Source organism: Aythya marila (assembly GCF_965140915.1).
Source record: "Aythya marila genome assembly, chromosome: 2".
NCBI lineage: Eukaryota > Metazoa > Chordata > Aves > Anseriformes > Anatidae > Aythya > Aythya marila.
The window spans coordinates 91,920,187-91,940,343 of NC_139043.1; the positions used below are offsets into that span (position 1 = coordinate 91,920,187).

The following is a 20,157-nucleotide window of genomic DNA, read 5'->3' on the forward strand; positions in this document are numbered from 1 at the left end:
AGGCTTTATTCGCTAATATTTTGTCCTGTTTTCAGTTAGAACAGAATTTTCTTCCTAGTAACTGGTGGAATGCTGTGTTTTGGCTTGGGATGAGAAGAGTGCTGATAACACCCCGATGTTTTAATTGTTGCAGAGCAGTGCTTATACCAAGCCAAGGACATCTCAGCCTTTCGCTCTGTCCTGCCAACAGGCAGGCTGGGGGTGCAGTAAGAGCTGGGAGGGGACAGACCCAGGACAGGTGACCCAAACTAGCCAAAGGGGTATTCCATACCATCTGACGTCATGCTAAACAATATATAGGGGTGGCTAGACAGTGGAGGGGGCCGGACTGCTCGGGGTTAGGCTGGGCATCGGTCAGCGGGTGGTGAGCAATTGCATTGTGCATCACTTGTTTGTACACATTATTAGTAGTAGTACTATTATCACCATTGTATTATTATTATTGTTGTTGTTCTTCTTCTTATTATTATTTTCCTGTCTTATTAAACTGTCTTTATCTCAACTCACGGGCTTCACTTTCCATTTCTCTCCCCCGTCCCAGAGAGGGAGGGGGGAGGGTGAGCGAACGGCTGCGTGGTGTTTAGCTGCCGGCCGGGTTAAACCACGACAATTTGCAACTCCAATGAACAGCTTTTACATTTCCAAAGGGTTACCTAACTGGGTACTCACATATATATATGTGTCAAAACTGGTCCCTTGAACTGGTACTGTACATCTACATCTGTTAATTTTTGGTTTTCTTTTCTGACCTTTGATAGGGAAATAAAAAAGGGGTCTTTAACAGTAAAGCATGTAAGACCTCAAAAAGCAGTGTATAAGAGGTTACTTTGTAATTCGTTCCCCCATGAAACTGCTTGAATGTTCCCCATTGAGCTACTTGTTAGTGTAGAAGTCAGCTTCTTGCTAAACAAAATGGTATCAGTAAGTGCTTGTTAGCTGAAGAGATGGCCTGTAACTGCACATTTAAGTTAATTTTAGCAACTATTCAGACAAGTTTTCACCTCCTCCCCTTCACAGATATCTTCTAATTCCCTAGGAAAAGGACTGTAAAAAAAATGAAAAGGGTGTTTCCAATTAGTGTGGCTTTCACACATTTAAATTCTGTCACTCTCTGCCAGATAATTGAATAAAATGAGATACATTCTTTTGATCTTTGTAGAGATGATATAGGCTGTAGATATTGTTTCGTTATACAGTTCATGTTGACACAGATAGTATTATGCCACTTACAGCTTCTTTGGCATGGCTCTGGAATCGAGTGTTCAGCAGTGATTAATGACCAAGAGTACACAGACCTACTGTTGAGCTTAGGATCTCTCTAATCTCTGCTCCTGTTCTTTCTTTCATTTCCAGCATTTGTAAATGTGGCTTCTGTGAACACAGCTTTTCTGGGACTTTTCCTACAGTTTGTACTGCCAGCAGTTATCATAGTGGTAGCATAGAGCTAATGATCATTAAAATATCAATTGTCTTATTTCTTACTCGTTATTTTATCTTTTCTTTTTTATTTAGAGTTTAACACAGAAAATACTTTTAAACATGTGCTAGGCTTTTTTCAGTCATTGCACCCTGTACAATCAATTAATACCTTTTGATATGTTATGCCAATTAAGTGATATGTGTGTTAACATAAATATTTAATTGTTAAAGTAGAGATCGCTTTGTCCTAAAGCTTTAATTAAATTAGATGTTTTCAGATGATTGCCAAGATGAAACAGTCCATTATGAACATTTGCCACTGCAGGAGATTTCTGCTTATTGAAAGACAAAAGGGTAATTTGATCTAGGATTGTTGCAAACTGTATGAGTCCTTGATACTGATAAGGAATTCTCCCTCTTTTAACCTTGCTATGTACCATAGTAATGAATTTATGAATCTTTAAAGTCGGTCACATCACTAAAGTGAGGATATACATGTAGTGTTAGCACTGTCAAGTAAATGATAAGGATGAAAGTACATCTACATAACAGTTAAAAAGATCAGAGTCAATACCAATTTGTCAATAATTCTTATTGCTTTTAAAAGGAAAACTAACATGATAAAAGTGGGCACGTGTATCTTTATAGTATACTAACTAGAATTTGAATAGTTCCAATGACGTAGTCTTAAGATGGCAAACAGGAGATTTAGACAAACAAAAAGTCCTTGACATTGGGCTGCTGGGGCACCTGAACTGTACCTCCTATGAGATACCTCTGTGGTAATATAAAATCCAAGTGTTGCATTATCAACCCAAAAAGTTCTGGTTTGGGGCAAAATATTCCTTTTTGCAGTTTTGCCTAATTATCTGAACATCTTCCACGGATCAGAATCCTGTTTTCTGATCTGCTGTAGACTCTGTAGTCATGTGTACATCTTCTACTGAAAACATGTCACAGAAGTTCCCTTCAAAATGTAGTATAGGTATGCATAATGCATGATAAGACTAGAGAGATGTGCTATGTGAATCAAAGTTTTAATGTCCTAGTTTTCTAGATATTATTATCTGTTCACTGAGTTGTTAAAGGAGCTCCGATTAAGAATCGTGTCAGATATGACAAGCCATAAAACTGAGCAACACTTAGTAAGAATCCAAAAGAGATTCTCTCTGAATATGTTTCAGTATTAATATCAGTTTTGGGGAACCTGATTCTGATTTAGCCAGAGGGAAGAGGAATGTATCAACAGTATCCTATTCACTATAAGCATGCTGCCACCACAGATCTTAGGGCAAAGAAATTCAAATCACAATAGGTTTTTGATTTGTGTCTAACATGGCAGTTCTTCCTTAAATGGTTGGTATGTATTTGCTTCTTTGTAGTTGTTGACTAGGTCTTCAACAGACAGAGAGGATACAAAAACTCAGCCCTCCTTGCCACCTTAGGACATACTGGTAAGTAGCTGAATGCCCATTTCGACTTGAAGCCTTTTCTCCCTCCTTATCTGTGAAGCTGTTTAAGTATCAAATAGAAAGCTCAGCTTCACACCTGAGTGCAATCCTGTTGTGGGAGAAGTGGAAGTGGACCCTCTCAGATTACCTGAAATATTTTTCTTCTGCAGTATCAGATTTTGTTATGAGGACTCTAAATTTTAGACTGAATGTCATTCTTACATAGGCTGCAGCCTTGTAGACATTTCAGCCTTAGTTGCTTAATATTGTGAGTAGACACCTTGTCATAGTCAAGACTGTGTCTAATGCTAAGGGTATGTCTACACAGTGAGAGAAGTCATATCTCAGATTAAAATGGAAGTGAAAATCAAACAATTTGATATATCTGCAGGAATATTGGAAAGGGTTCTCCATGAGGAGAGGCTGAGGACACTTGGTATGTCTTGTCTGGAGAAAAGGAGGACAAGAGGTGACCTCATGGCTCTCTGCAACTTTATGAGGAGGGGAAGGGGAGAGGAGGTGGCAGTCTCTACTCCCTGGTCACCGAAGACAGGACACATGGGAATGGCATAAAAGCTGCACCACAGGAGGTTCACCGGGCATCAAGAGAAATGTCTTTGCTGTGAGTGTGGTCAAACTCTGTAACAGGCTTCCTAGAGAGGTGGTTGATGCCCCGAGCCTGTCATTGTTCAAAAAACATTTGGACAATTGATCTGCTTTAACTTTTGGTGAGCCCTGAAGTGGTCAGGCAGTTGGATTTAGATTATCTTTGTAGGTCCCTTCCAACTAGACTATTGAATTCCAATAATGGGAGATGATCTTTTGTTTTGCTGAAAGGCAAGATGCGACTGCTTAGACAGCAATGAGAGATTTCTGTAGTTCTTGGGGTCTTCTCCAAGGAGACAGTGAAGGAACAGATCTGTGGAAGTACTTTTAGAGTGCCAGGCATGGAACAAGCCTGAAATTAATTCTCTTAGGTACCAGGATAATTCCGCTGTCATGACTTTGTCTTCAATGAAAACCATATTTATTGACCAGTATATTATTGACTATTTATTGAAAAAAAAATATTAGTTTCTGTATTTTTATAGTTGATGGTAACTGCAAAAGAGAAAAAAGAAAGCAGTACAAAACTGTTTTATATTCTTTGAGATTTTTTAGTATCATTAAGTAGTAAAATAGAGAAGGTGTTATCTGGCTGAGTGCTTTACCATCCACTAGGAAGGCAGCTGATAAATCTCTATTGAAAAATCATTTGAAAACCTAATATATGGGATGAGTGATTGCTGGGTTATGAATGTTCATTGTTCACTTTTCTAGCTGTATTTTATTGCTCAACTGGGAATAGTAAAAGGAGAAAAGGACTGGTGGAAGTTCAGGAGCCTGAGGATCAACATGAAGGTGAGGTTGAGAAAATGTGAGGAAATCAAACCCTCCTCCCTTGAGGGGAAATACACAGGTGATCTTATAGATGTAAGCAGAGAGTTAGGATGGTCTGTGCATAACCAAGCAAGGAAGAGATGTGGGCTTTGCATGCATTCAAGGCTGACTTTTCAGACATAATTACTACAATTTGGCATGCATTGGCTGAAATAAGGGCAGTTAACAAGTCATGAGACAGGCTACAAGAACATTTTATTATTTTATTATTTTATTTTATTTTTCAAAAAAGAGATTGAGTGTTTGAGAGTAGTGTATATCTAAATTCTTTGCTCAGGACAAAAGGACAAATGGATGAACCATATACTTCCCCATCTGCACTGGATCTCAGTGGCTGCCAAAACCCAGCTGTAGACTGGACATAAGAGACTGGCAACCAGAGGGATGGGAGCTGTTCTGGGGACAGTCCTGACAATCAAGGGGACAGAGAGCACCCAGGGGAGTGTGAAGGGATCAGGAGAATCAGGGGCGAAAAAAAAGCACGAAGCCCAGTTTCTTATTGAAAAGGATGGGCCCTGATACCCATTTCTCTGCCCTTGCTCAGTGGAAATAACAAGAGCAAGTGTCAAGGAAATCCTGCTCTGTGTCTCCTGCCAGCTTTCCCTCCTCCTGCTGCCCTGCCCCTGCCCATGCATGCCATGCACGCTGTCACTAGTAGGAGTATGGATGGAAGACAAGAGATGTCCATTTGGTCAAGGAGCTGAACCTCACATATAACAGCAACTATATGGCTGTTTTTGTCAGGGAAACTGTGAGCAGTACGACCCGAGCTGAGCTAAGGTGACCCACTCTTTGAGTCTATGTGTAGACAGAACCAAGTGGGACAGTCTGCAGAGAACATTGGTCATGGCCACCAAAATGCAATTAGCTTGGGCATCTGACAGCTGACTTCAGCTGTTGCCTGAGACATCCACCTTTACAGAGATTCCCTGCCTATATAATGTGAAAGACTGCATGGGATTTGCAGTTGTTTCTGATGCCTTTTACTTCTGCCAGTGGAGAGGGAGGCATTTTGCACTCCGTGATTTCTATTACTTTGCCTTCTCTCTTTCCATTTCTTCATTCCTCTCTTTGCTGGTGATGCTCCCATTCCTCAGCTAAGGAAAGGGTCAGGCAAAGTGAATGTCAAGGTTGGTGTGGATTCGGTGAGCTGTCCTTACTGGCTTCAGACTGACGGAAAATGTGCCACTCAAGGGAAATTCAGCACAGGATCATGCCCTTCTTCCTCATGCCATGTTCTCCTGGGGCTGCACAAAAGAGTATAAGTAAGCACAAAGTGCATTTAGCTGATTGAAAAATCTAATGCCAAGCATCTTGCACCGTGAAATTGTGCAAAGTGGGGAAAGCACAGTGTTTGCCACATTGTAAGAAAAATACCCTTTACGTTAGAACTTGAGTCTGCTGAAACAAGTGACTTCTATGAGAATGGGCTTGTGATCCTGAAACACTCATGCCACATCTTGAGTTGGAGCAACCTGAATAAAATCAAGAATATGACTTTGGAGAAAGGATTCAGTTTGTATAAATGTTATTCTTGCACAAGCAATTTGGTACCACATTGATGGGATTTTGTGCATACAGACTCTGTGTATAACTGCACTTGCAAATTCTTTGTTTGCAAATTTGGAAGTCAGCTGAAAATTGAGCCTTAAGCAAATTTCTTTGTAGCTATGTACTTAAAAATCTCTAATGCTCTGTATAATGCAGCGAAGAAGCTCAGGAAGAACATTGATCTGCACTGACAGCATTTGGGTTTTTGTTTTGCTTTTTTTTTTTTTTTTATAGTTATCTTTATGCTGGCCCTGTGATTCAGTGAAGTGGGTGAAATGTTTGTACTAGTACACAGGATACCCTTGAATGTGGAAAATAGTACTTACTAAAACAGATCACGTTCCCAAGAGGGAAACAGCAAAATGACAAGAGATTCATAGAGTAAGGAATAACTAAAATTGCCCAATTATTTAAACTGAAGTATTTTTCTATCAATATAAGATCTTGCTGAGCTTCCGGAGCATAATTCAGAATAGGCATTTTGCCTGCAGTTCACGATATAAATATTTTATATGATCTCCCACACTATTAGAATAATAGAGGTAGCGTTATTTAATCCACTCCTGGCAAAGAAGATGCTTGCCAGAATGCATAAAGCACTCAAGGAACTCTTTTAGTTGTAGTTGAAATGAGTTGGTAGAATGATTTATCTGAAGTTAGATTCCTCATTGTGGAAGTGGATTTGATGATGCTCATGAGACACAATTTAGAGTTGTATTGAAAACTCCTTGAGAAAAAAAAAAAAAAGTAGTTGGTGGAAATGAAGAGGTAAGCAGGTAAAGCTACTGGGTGGAAGTCTAAAAGTCTTGGCTGAATAGAATAGTGGGGAGGTGGGCTGTGAGAGATTCCATGTCGGTGAATTGGATATACTCAAACTGACTGCAGTCCTTGGGTCTCAGGAAGGTATTTGGGTGTCATAGGAGCTAGGGTAGGTGGTCGAAATACTCCTTCCCTAGCTTTCATTTCTACAAAGTGGAGGGGAAATGAATACTGATTGCTAAACACCATAATTTTGCACACTTGAGCCAGGGTTAGTAATCAGAATGGCATTGTTGCTAAAATCCTATAGTAAATCTTTGATATGATGATATGATGCCCTTTCCCCTGAGGTGACTGTACCTAAATGTGTTATGCAGATGGAAAGGTAAAAAATGACTAAACTTGCATATATTATGTGATACTATCTTGTTCAGCACTGTTCTGTTTATTTACACTTTGTTTTTCATGCTTATTGTAGTGTTTATTAATGTGTTTGATAACATGACATCAGCTGCAAGGCAAGATTTTTTTTACTCTATTGGGGCTTTGTTAAACTTTTCAGTACAGATTAAAAAAAACATCAGCAGCCCCTGGATGGATAGGCTTGAACTGGAAATTTATGTTTAAGTAACAAATATTATAAAACAGATGAGCCAGACAGGAGAAAGGGAAATTTATAATAAAAGACTACTCTGGCAGTATGAATCTGACTCATGTGGGCTGTGGGATGAATCATCCCACGTTGCCACAAGGACTGCTGCTACTGCTGAGCCCTGTCAGCAAATGGGACAATCAGAAATGTGCATGGTAGAGTTGCGGGGACGGCACACACAAGGGATTAGGCAAGGGACAAAGAATGAACAGCTATTTAAAACTGGTCATCTCAAGCCTGGCCAGTAGTTCATGCTATATATAATTCAGCCAATTCATTGGGTAAATCATTTCATATGCTCCATGAAATGCAATTTGCTTCCATGGCCAAGCATGACAAAGGTTTTACAGAATTGCAGTTGGCAAAGAGCTCTTCTTGGACAGTTAATTCAAGGCCTGTGAGATTGCTGAGGCGTCTTGTCAGAACATTAAATAATCACACAATGTCATGAGGGAATATCTAATTAAGAGTCCAATTTCTCAAGGGTCTGAGTACCTGTTACAATGTGCTGAGAACTCCTAATTTCCACCGACAAGAGTAGCAGCTTAAGGTATTCCCAGCAGGCATTTAATAGGATTGTGCCCTTGCTTCATATGGCTGGGGTAAGTCCAGGCCAGTCAGGTGAAGTGACAGTAATCAAACAAGACAAGATAATGACAAATAGGGTTACAACCCAGCTCGAACGTTATTACTTGCAGATGATGGAACATACCCTGGTGTGAAGCCTCTCAAAAAATTACATCCAGATTTAGGGGTGCACTCTTAGGGGTTAAATGTGAGGCTTGAAAAGGCCTGTACTCACCCCTGTGCAAAAGTTCAGTAAGAGGCAACATCAAACCTTTATCAGCATAGACTCCCACTCTGTGGGAACAACAGAGTCCTCATCCATGATTTGATCCCAAGGACTTGAATGTTTTAGACAACATTGTGAGGGTTGTCTGCCTTACAAGGGCAGATCACATTGCATCCAGTGTTTGGGAACATAAAGCTTGAGAAGAATTAGTTCAGGGAAATCTGAGAACTGAAGTTTCCTGAACAGTGCTTTTGGTTTGAGTCAAACAATTGAACAAAATTTGAAGTAGGTAGGTGGAGACGTATCAGTAAAATGGTTTCCTTTCTTACATACCTGTAGCTGTATAAGAAGAAGAATGCTGGATGCAATCAGAAGAGAATAGATACTGTATTTAGGTTTATGACACTTCTCTTAAACAGAGGTGAAAGTAAAAGTGATGCTCTTTTTTGAGTATAAAGAAGCATTACAAAAGGAGCAAATGAGAAAGGATCATAGTATTATGTTAAGCACTTTTGGGAGAGTGAAAAGTTAAAATGAATCTCTGTGTTGTCAGGCTCTTAAGTGAAGAATGATGCATTAGACTACCTGATTTTATTTGATTTGTTGGGAAACCAGAGCTACTGTGCTGTTTCTTGAACAGAATTACAGGCTTCATTTAAAAAGAGATGCAAAGTGCACACATCATTCTGGAAGAGATCAACATAAGCATTTTCTATATAATGAGTAATGTTTACTGGAAGAAATCAAATTACTGTAACACAGACCATCTGTTTTCTTTGCATGCAATCATGTAAGTGTTTTAGGACAAGCCATCCTATTTAATCAATTGTAAATCTCTTATGGGAAGGCACTGCTTTCTGTAACATTTTTCTCTCTTCCTTTCTTTCTCTCTTTCTTTCTCTCTTTCTTTCTCTCTTTCTTTCTCTCTCTCTTTCTTTCTTTCTTTCTTTCTTTCTTTCTTTCTTTCTTTCTTTCTTTCTTTCTTTCTTTCTTTCTTTCTTTCTTTTTTTTTTTTTCTTTTTGATAAATGTAAGAGTTTTAAATACCAGTTTCTTCTACGTAACTATAAATTACATACTGTTTGTAACATAAAGAGTAGGAGTGTACACATAAAGAGTAGGAGTGTACAGCATTAGATATTATCTGTTAAGAACTTAATTTTAGGTCTTTTTCAGTAGCCGGTTTTGGATATTTGTTGTATCCACAACTCATTGGTGTTCAACTATTATAAGACTAGCAAAACAAGTAATAATGTCCATTTATATTCTGGGAAATTGCCTTCTAGTATATAATGTTTCTATTCTGTAGCATGTCTGCTATGATAGAAGTGAATGCTGGAGATGATTGTCCATTGTCTAAATACTTAAACTTGGAAAGACTGAAGAAAAAAAAAAAAAAAAAAAGACATAGTTTGCTTCAAAATGACTCTGTAGAGTGATATTAAAAAAAAACTGATGTTATGGTGTAAAAAGAAGACAACATTGAAGAGTGTGATTTACTCCACATTTAAGGGTAGCACATTCATAGACGTATATGGCCCTATTCATTTTAGTGGATGCTTAATTGAGCATGCCGTTTTCTTGTTGTATCAATTCTATCAGCTTCCCTGATTCATATATTGTCCTCGGGTGCACATAATTTGTTTTTGAAATCAGAGGAAGCAGATCTTAAACAAAGTCCTGTGATTTCAAAAGAAGCTCTGTGTGTGTAATGCCAGAAGTTGTGCTGTATTGTATCATATGACTCTAAAATAAAAGAACAATGTAAGTAACACAACTGGAAATTCCTTAGGAAGGTAGGCTGTCCTTCTCAATGATGTTAGCAAGCCTGAATTTCATTTCTTCAGACACCTCTAAATCAATGGTATTTCGTCTGAATAATTAAGCTGCTTACTCAAGCTTGAACAGTGTATGGAGCTAAATTCTTACCTTTTCTTAGGTAAACATGTAGAGGCAAAGAGGGAGAAACAGATGCAGCATGCACCTGGAAAAAATGATAGGGCCCATATACCAGTGCCATCCCATGACACAGAGAAAGCTTTCTGCCCAGGAGAACAGGAGAAATTAAAGGCCCCTATAAGCACTCCACAGTTCACTCCTTTCAAGTACTTTTGTGAAGTCTTCATGTCCCATCTATTCTTGTGTATTCTTATGTATTATAATACACAACACTATAGTGTTGATTGTGAACTGCTGATATGTGGCACAGAGAAAGCTGCCTACCAAACTGTGCTAATCTATTCTCGTTAACATACTTAGTCTTGGAGTTTACTTATATCAGTCAAGTATCCAATGAGAACTAGGCCATCAGTTAATCTTGTTTTATCAGTCTGCATTAACTCAACAAAAGGGGAAAAAAATGAAAAAAAAAAAAAAAAAGCCAAAAACCAGAACAAGGTTTCATATAGATAATGGAGAACAAAAGATTTAAAAAAAATACAATTAGTACTGGTCTGATGGTTTTACCCACTCACACTATTTTCTAGTAAAAAATTCAGCATCTCTTTTTTTTTTTTTTTTTTTTCCAGAAAAATATTAAATATGAGATAAATTCTTACTTTAAATATTTTTTTTTTTCTGGTTTTCACAATTTCTTTTAACCTTCACCCTTCTTTTATTCAGAAAGAAGAAAACTGCAGGTAAATAAAATATTTCACAGAATCTCAGAATCATGTTGGATACAATGGATCTTTGGATGCCATCAACAACATCCTAGCCCAAGCAAGACAAAGTTAGATCAGGTTGGTCAGGGCCTCGTTCAGTTGAATTTTGAATATCTCCAAGGATGGAGATTCATCAGCGTCTGCCAGAAAACCATTTGTCAGTCTTCCTTTTGCTGCCAATGTTCCCCTATAATCTCGTTTGGTTGTTGCCCAAGTCTCTCACCTGTTTCAAGGCCAGGTGAAGTCCAGCTTCCCTAATTCCACCCAAGCTGGCCAGAGCAATGATGTTCCCAAGTAACCCTCCCTGCCTCTTTGGAATCTGCCTGTCCATGCTGATCTTCTGCATTTGGTGATCCATGTGTGCTATCCTCAGCAAGCAGCTTACTTTTCTGGGCCCCTTTGCTCTCTTGGCTTTCAAGAGAAACCATTCAGTCTGAGCTGTCAAAAAAGTCAATCCAAATGATAGGCTTTGATTTTCAAGATTATTTCTCTTACTTCTCACCCTTCCCATCTTCAGTTCCCAAAATCTCTTTTAGCAAAACAAGGTAATGTTTTCTGAAAGATATAAAAATATTGTATTCCTACTTTTTTAAAATGAGATTTCATTTGTATATGAGTAAGTTTGCTACAAATTATTTTAAAAGTGTTTGGAAGTTTTCAAGTATTTTGACTTTTTTCTGGGAATTTTTCTTCCTAGCCAGAACTTCTGAAAAATCACCAGGAGTTCTCTAATAGCTTCAGTAGATTATGTACTATATTTTCCAGTTGTATGATCTGTTTTATCCAAGAAAGGTATATTGATTTATTTAAAATTGTCATAGAAGATATTGGACTAGTTCTAAGAACAATAAATGTTAACACTGCTGCTTCGGAATTTTCATCTCTTTACTATTAAGAAATAATTTTGTAAAATGACTTAATTTGCTTTGTGGTAAACAGAGGGGTAAACTGTGAATTACTGTTGTCATAGTTACACTATATTTTGATATAGTAGCTGTGTTCATCTAAACAGTAATAAAATAATTTTCTCAATGAGCAATTGCAATGAATATCTTAAAATAAAAGTACAGAATTCCTGACTCCCTTTAAGTGCAGTAAGTAGAGAATACTGCTGTTTATTTTAAGAATTCCCTGTGTCTGCAATACTGAGTACACTGAAGTGGGAATCAATGACAAGGTGCCATATAGAAGACTTTATTTATAGTAGCTTTATAATGGATCTAAAGTGGGACTATAGATTTTGATACCCATGACCTTTAATAGAAAAATCTCTGAAGAGATTTTTGCAATTTTACTTCCAAAGTTACCCCTAGTGAGAGTAAGTCCTTTTTCTTTTTAGGCTTTGTGAGGCAATGAAAATAATTACCCATTCTTGATTTTTTTTTTTTCTTCTGAACTATTCTAGTCTCTTGGCTATTCAGCTGACAATTTGGAAAAATTATTCAGGGGAGCTCTGAAATTCTCAAAGCTAGATGTTTTCTTATTTCTGTTTTTAATAATGTTATTAACTACAATATATTTGGGGTGGTTGCATGTTTCCTTTTCTCCACTTGAACCAAGCAGCACAGTGGTCATAGAAGAAGTGATTCTTCTGTATGTTTCAACATCTTATCTTTTAATTTTCTACCAGATGCACCAGTTTCATGTAGCGGGAAAAAAAAAAAAAAAAAAAAAAAAAAGAAAAAAAAAAGGCAGAAAAGTGCCATAGATGATTCTAATATTTAACTGGTCTCCCATAACTCACCTAGTGGTACACAGTGGAAAATAGGGAAAATGAGGTCTGATCAACTCATACCAAATGAGGAAGAGTCTGTAGGTGTTCAAAAACACACACACACAAATGAGTAATCTTTAAGGAGGACATTCTGGAGTGAAAAGAAAGTAGAAGAGAAGGCACAGGAAAGAAAACATGCCATGAATAGGGGGACTGAATGGATATTTCAGAAAAGATCATGACCGTTGCTGTAGTACATGAACGGTGGGATAGAAATTTTAAGAATACATGTGTTTAATAAAGATGAAAGAAAAGCATATTTGAAATGTGCACAAATACATAGTAGAACTTACTGCTATAAGAAACTATTGAGGAAAATTTTGGAAATTCTCTTCACATGTATTCTTTCTCCACAACTAAATAGGGCAACATAAAAGATTCTAGCACTTCTTAAGCAATGATTCCTGTGGACAGCTTATTCAGAAACTGTCTATTGGAGTTTTTACTCCTCAGTATTGGGTACTGTTGAAAGCAGGATGTAGGAACTACTTGAATTATGCTAATGATTGAAAACAATTGTTTGAAAGTCTTCATACACCATATTTGGTCTCTGTATCCTCTCTGTCACAGGAAAACATCTTAAACCCAGAGCAAGAAACGTAAATTCACTTGGCTGTCCCTTATCTCTAAGGCACCTGATGCGTAAGTGGACTAGAGAAAGGAAAGAAAGAACAACTCTGAAGACCTACAGATCATCTTGCTGGAAGGGTGAGTAAATGCACCTGAGTCTCAGTTTTGCATTAGGTACACAACAAATGAACCTGTTTTAAGAGGTGCTTCAGGAATTTCCTCTCCATTATTTTTTGAGAAAAAGATTATAAAATCTTCCCCCATTTCCAGGAGGAAACGTGTTGTCTCACATGTGTGTAGAAGTATAAAGACAGACACCTCCTATATTTTCAGTTTAAGCCTAGAACATGGATTTAATACAGTTTTTGTTTTTTGTTTGTTTGTTTCTTTTTGGTTTGGTTTTGCTACATGGTGCTGTTAATCATAAAATGATAGAATGATTTGTGTTGGAAGGGACCTTAAAGATCACCTAGTTCCAAGCCCCAGCCATGGGCAGGGACACCTCCCACCAGACCAGGTTGCCCAAAGCCCCATCCAGCCTGGCCTTGAGCATCTCCAGGGATGGGGCATCCACAGCTTCTCTGGGAAGCCTGTGCCAGTGCCTCAGCACCCTCTACGTGAAGACTTTCCTCCTTACATCTAATCTAAACCTATCTTCTCCTAGTTTAAAGCCATTTCTCCTTCTCCTATCCCTACACTCCCTGACAGTAGTCTCTCCCCAGCTTTCCTGTAGGCACTCTCTAAGTACTGGAAGGCCACTATAAGGTCTCCACGGAGCCTTCTCTTCTCCAGGCTGAACAACCCCAACTCCCTCAGCCTGTCTTCATAGGAGAGGTGATCCAGCCCCTTGTTCATCTTTGTGGCCCTCCTCTGGACTCATTCTAATACATCTATGTCCTTCCTGTGCTGGGGCCCTCAGAACTGAACGCAGGGCTCCAGGTGGGGTCTCATGAGAGGAGAGCAGAGAGGGGAGAATCACCTCTCTCACCCTGCTGGCCATGCTTTTTTTTGATGCAGCCGGCTTTTGATATGGTCGGCTTTATGGGCCACAAGCACACATTGCTGGCTTACGTCGAGCTTCTCATAAGGCTCTTTTCGTATTGGATAGGTGATACAGAAATATTACTGAATCTATCCAAACACATCACAATTCCAAAAAAGATCCAAAAGAGAAAAGAAAAATCATTTTTACCAGTGTGTGGTGTACTTAGAGTCCTACAGATCTGGGCATGTGTTCCCTGTCTTCCCCAGGCAATTTTTTTCTTGCTTATGAAGTGCAATGGAAAAATCACCTAGTTAAGAATGTGATTTATGTGATAGCCAAAACCTAATTATATGATCCCTTTTTCTTTCTGGGTTTGCCTACTCCAAAATGTTGTAGAGGTAGAGACATTAGCAGGATGTGGAGCACTTCCTCCAGTTTATAGCAAGCCATTCCAAGAGATTCAAGAGTCCCATGTGCAGATAATGACTTAATTTTCAACAAGATGATTCAATTCCAAACATATAACATGGCAGAAAATCCAACCCAAACCTGAAGATTATCTCAGAGTAATCTGTCTAGTAGTTTGTGTCTCCATAAAATACATAATAAAAATGTTTCACTCCTCCATTAGGATGGCTGAAAGTCACCCTAAGTGCACATTTCCACTGTATTTGGTATTGCTCATCTTTTCACCCTTAACATTGGCAGGCTCCCTGTCTCTCTCTGTGTTCTGTGCTGGGCAAAAAGCCTAAGCTGAATGAGTATAATGAACCCATCTTCCCTGTAACACAAGTCCGGTCAACATTGTTGTTTTTTTTTAAGAAAAGGTAAAGCTGCTGAATTATTTTAGCTGTGTGACAGCCCACCCCAGCTAGGAATCTTAAGGCAATTTGCCAGAGCCTGCAACACGATAGAACAAAACAAAGGGTGCTCCAGAGGACAGATATTTTCCTGCCAACAGCTCTCTGATATGCAATACAATATCCAGCCATAAAATAGTGCCTTTACAATTGTTACTAGATGATGTGTTTAGTATAATATTAGGCTGTTTTTGTTAACATATAAGCAATGTTTCGACTTTGAAGAAAGTTTGCTTTTTCATGCTGTGTGTTCTTTGAGGGGGTCTGTGTAAACATGAAGTCTGTCTGGATTTTGCCTTAGTCTCCAGTTAGAAGAAAGGTAATTTGCCTTTTTTTTTTTTTTTTTTTTTTTTTTTTTTTTTTTGAGGGGGGAGGGGAAAGTGGCTGGAGGGGGGGGGAGCTTGTTTTCAATAAATGTTGTTTTGAAAGTGCTGAAAGATTATGCTGGTGCACAGAATTTTTTTCAGAAATTGTATTATTTCTTCACCTATCCTGAACCCAATGGCAACCACAAAGCTAGCCCTGCTCTCTGCTGTTGGACACTGGGATTCATAGGAAAAGGTGCTGAGGGACTGGGGAGTCATTTTTCTGCTCTAGCAGCTGTTTCTTGCCTCTGTGTGGAAAGGCAGTAGAGCAAATATAGCCTGTGGGCACAGGTTTGTCCGTACTTCATAAATAACACAATGTCTTCTTCAGCAATGCAATTACACTCTCTGGTTTTAATATGGTAGTGTAGTTTCTGAATCACCACTAATTTTCCTTTAGTTCTACTTCATTTTATATAATATCTGTACAGTGGAGATAGGTTGACATGCAATGACATTGTCATGTCATTAAGTGAGGGCCAGTATGACTGCAAACAATAAAGATGCTCAGTATAGGTGTCGACATAATTGAAGATTGAAGTTAGTATTAACTTTATTCTTAAAACCATTTATATGTGTATTGCGTTTGCAATCCATGTATATAATACAGTCATCCTCAAACTCAGATCTTATTGAAGCTTCATGAGCATTACTACAGGGAAAATAACAAGTTGGTAAATGATTAAATGTATAATTAAAGGTTTCACATTTAATCCTGTCAGTGCAGTGATTTATGGTTTCCATTATTTTGTCTAAGTAATGCACTCTTTTTTTTTTTTTTTTTTCTAACATTTGTTCTTTTCTTTAGTGTCTGTAATCTTATGCTAAGGAAATTTATCACAAGGAGAACATTTCTGTCCTCAGCTGCAAGGTACGGAAGGGAGTTAAATCAAAATATAGCAGATGCAATACACTTCCCATTGCAGTTGGTGGGAGAATTGTGAAATATTTACAGTGTTGGGCCAGAAATGCTTTATGTGTAAGAACAAAGGGAAGGATGTAGTCTCTGTGTTTCTCTGCTGTCATATTTAGGGCTGAAACAGGTGTCTTCAGCAGCCAGACCCAGGAAGGCTCAATAAAGACATTGGGCTGGGACACACTATCTGCCTGTGAAGTGCATGCCAGGATTGGGTGGAAACCTGCAAACACAGCAGAACCTGCCTTGAAATAGCCCCTAGCAAAGGCTGAACACAACCCAGTGCCTACAAGCTGCGGAGTCCAGACCCTTCTCCGGAGGTAGGTTCCCCCAGCAGGTTTTTTGTAAAGGCCTCATTAGGTTTGGCTGCTGTCATTGCTGCCTCCTGCTTATGTGGGAGCTCATTGCTCATGCCCTCACCCAGGAAGGCAAACACACACCCACAGGGTCTGTGCTGGCCTCAGCCTGGGGAGGCTCAAACGTAGACCCCCTGAAGAAGGGTGCTCTAAACTTTGGGCTATGGACACCTCTCTTGTTGCAGGCAGGCTGATGAGGATGCAGGGTTCATGGGGGCAGAGTGAGACTTCACAGTCACTTGATGTCAACAAGTCTGAGTTAGGGAACCTGCCCTGAAGCCTGTTCCAAGCCCCATTTGACATGCTGCTGGCATCAATATCCCTAAAGCCTGGGGCTTCTCTTCCTTGCCAAGTTGCCCAGGGCTGTGCTTTCCTCTCATAAGGGTTTCAGCCAACTGTGTGAAATGTCCACCTTACTTCATGCTGGCGTGACTGCATCGGGACCAGTGGACCATTCTGCACCCCCATTTTCCAGTCTAGCTTGTAGTTCTGCTGGGAAGAGGGTGTCCATGACAACTTAGGCTGAGGAGAGCCTGAATGTGAGCTGTACATTTGTGTAATACAGGATAGTGCTTCTTCTGGCTGGACCCTAGAAAAAAAGTGTGTTTTCCAAGGAGTGCAAGTCTGACTGTGCCTGTTAAGTGCATGCTGAGTAGATCTAAGACTCTGGGGCTTAGGTGTTGTTTCAGGATCACAGGCGTTCCTGAATGTGAGATGAGATCCTTGCTGCTGAGGTGGAGATGTTTGTGGGACTTCACAGAGTAAGAAGTAATGAGAAATAAGCTTCAGTATCCATTGAACGAAAGTTTCTTGCTGACAGTTTTCATATTCAGACAAGTAAATTTGTATGTGGTCTAAATTTCCTCTTGACCAAGAACCCACTTAAAGAAATAAGACTTCTTTTCCTACCCACATATGGTACTAAAATTCTCCTCTTAGAGTCGTTTCACATGAGTTGCTGTTCTTTTCCAGACTATTGCAGGATGAAATAATTTCCAGTTGGGAGTCTGAATTCACTCCCATGTTAACGTAACCTAGTACTGTTAGCCTGGGTGGAAGAAATAAGTTGCCTTGCCTTCATTATTTTATCCTTCGTATGGCTTATAGATACACTCAATGACAGTTTGCAGCTGTGTTCAATATGGTTTGATTATGCTCTGTTGAAGGCGTTGTAATTTACATTCTCCATATTGCTGGACAATATTACTGCGTTCCTTCTTATTCATTGTCTCAGTGAAAATACTGAGGCCATTTTCTTTTAATACTCTGCAACAATTACAACAGAAACTTCTGAGAAGATCTTCACAGAATTGTAGCAGAAATAAAAGAATAAAAGGTCGTTTTTTTTGAGAAATGTTCATAGAGAAAAGGACATCTATTTTGTCTTTTTGCAGTTCATCTCTGTCTTTTGGGCAAGGTTTTCATTACCCTAGTGTTCTGCTGTTTTTCAGCTATTGTTCCTCTTTTTTTTTTTTTTTTTTTTTTTTTTTTTTTTTTTTTCCCTTCTTTCTTGCCACAGTGTTTTAAGATATGTAACCAGCAAGAACATGGTGTTCCAGAAAGTTATAAAAAGTTGTAACTCCAGTACTGCGTTTCTTAATATTATTGTTTGGGGATGGTATTGCTGCATTTAGAGCAATGTGTGTTTGTTTTAGGGAGGGAACTTAATCACAATGAAGTTCTGTTGTTTTCTTCCTTGAGTGATAATAGCTAGTTTAAAATCTAGCAGTCCAAATAAAAAGTTCCTGTTACTCTACTCAATCTCCAGATCTTTAATTGGCAGCCTGGCATTTTCCCTGCCATTGCAGTCCTCATTTGGATCAGAGGTCCCTCAAAATTTCCTAAGAGCTTTCCTCCTAAGTAATGACCTAAGTAATGGTTGGTCATTACCACTCCTTCAGAAAAATAATTAAACGTGAAACTAATCCAGGTCTACAGCACTATTATGTTGTACCCTTTTATTCACCTCTTGTGTGTTGAAATTCTGAGTTTAACTCATATTTCTTTGCCACAGGTACAAAAAATAAGTGTAGCATCTGCTGCCCTTTAGGATGGCTTAGCTGTGTTCCCCTGTACTGGGAACTGCAGGTGTAGGTCACCTCACAGTGAGGTGAGTGGTCCTAGTGATTTCAGTGGGCTTTCTTGTGTGAGCCAGAGTTTAGAGTGCAGCATTTGCCTTCCCCATAAGAAGCTTCCAAAAGAGCATTGCGATGTCCTTCCACCTGCAATATTTAGCCACTTATGTGCTTAGGAGCAAATAATTTGTAATTTGGAACTGTCATATACACATTTATTTTGACTACACTCAGGTTTTATTTTGTTTGTTTGTTTTTCATTTATCAAATGCCTTCTTTTCACAGAAGACTTAACAGATTTTATTTTTTCTGAGCCATAGAAACCTAGTGTGCTAATTCATTTGAACCTGATGATTGAACCCTTTGGTGTTTATGATCAAAAGCAAGACCCTCGGGGCAAACTCTTTGCTGGGATGAAATGACACAGGTTATTTGAAGTCAGCTTGTTGAACCATTCCAATATACAGCAGAGGAAATTGGCCCCTTGTCCACATGCTGATGGACCATAGTGGATTTTTTACCTACATTACAGGCATATGAAAGAGTATATGTTTGTAGGCAGAGTATTATTTTTCTTTCATATGCCTGACTCAGTATTGGTTGGACTGTCTAGATGCTACAGTGTTAAATATACCATATTTAAATTTAGGAGATAGAACAGACATTTTCATGGACTTGGAAACCACATGCAAAGTTTGAGACCTGCTGATGCTACAATTAATTATGAGATCCCTGGGGATGCAAGTTCAAAACAGAAGCTTTGCTGCCCATAGTGGAGTCCTGGTAAGATAGTCTTTATGTGTATCACAGTACATCTTTTTGCCTTTTCAGCGTGCAGCTCTTATGCAATGTTACTGTTATTTCTTCAGAAAGCATGGACTAAAACTGTTTTCTGTTTTCACAAGAAAGAATAGGGAAATGGTCCTTGCTTTCTAAAATGCATATATATTCCATTTTGCATTGCTGAATAGCAGGGGCAAGTGGCTAGAAAAGAATAATTGTTTTGAAGAGAAGAATATGCAGAGAATATTTAGTGCTGTGATGTGAATGAGTTTGTGATTTTTTATTGACTACTTGCTTCTAGGCTTAACTTTTCCATCATAAGAACCTCAAGCCAGGAGAGGCCTTAGGATCTGCTTGAAGACATTTATTATTTTTTTTTTTTCTGAGATGTGATTACCACTTTTTTGATCGCTGGGTTCTTTAGGAACTTTGATAGGTGTCTTGTAAAGCTTCTGGCTGAGGCAGTGAATCTGCAGTTTGACTTGGAAAGCAGGGCCATGCAGTAAGCTGGGCTGCTGCCCAAAACCTCTGACAAGGCATCAGGCAGACCTGATCCCAGGGCACAGTGCCCACAGCTGGTTTCTGCCATTTCAGACAAGGCAACATTGCTCAAAATAGAGAGACAGTGAAGCTGTTCCTTTAATTCTTTCCTATTCTGCTGTGCTGAATCCAGACAATGTAATTCACGTGCTCCCATTTGCTACAAATACAGTATACATTCCCCAGAGCTGTTGGAGTCAGGCTGT

At 38.9% G+C, this 20,157-nt stretch overlaps 1 protein-coding gene across 3 annotated transcripts in view; it reads left to right on the forward strand.

Annotated features, from left to right (window-relative positions):
- Positions 1–344: 344 nt before the first annotated feature.
- Positions 345–20,157, forward strand: part of LOC309874774 (poly(rC)-binding protein 3-like) — a 424,882-nt gene continuing 405,069 nt past the window's right edge. Inside the window, exons 1-3 of one of the 3 annotated variants that reach the window (XM_082753316.1) lie at positions 345–364; positions 2,802–2,873; positions 13,072–13,209. The gene's annotated coding sequence lies outside the window, so the exon portion shown is untranslated. Of the gene's footprint in view, positions 365–2,801; positions 2,874–13,071; positions 13,210–19,326; positions 19,412–20,157 lie in introns of those variants that run through there. The other 2 variants (XM_082753317.1, XM_082753318.1) reach the window with 2 other exon arrangements.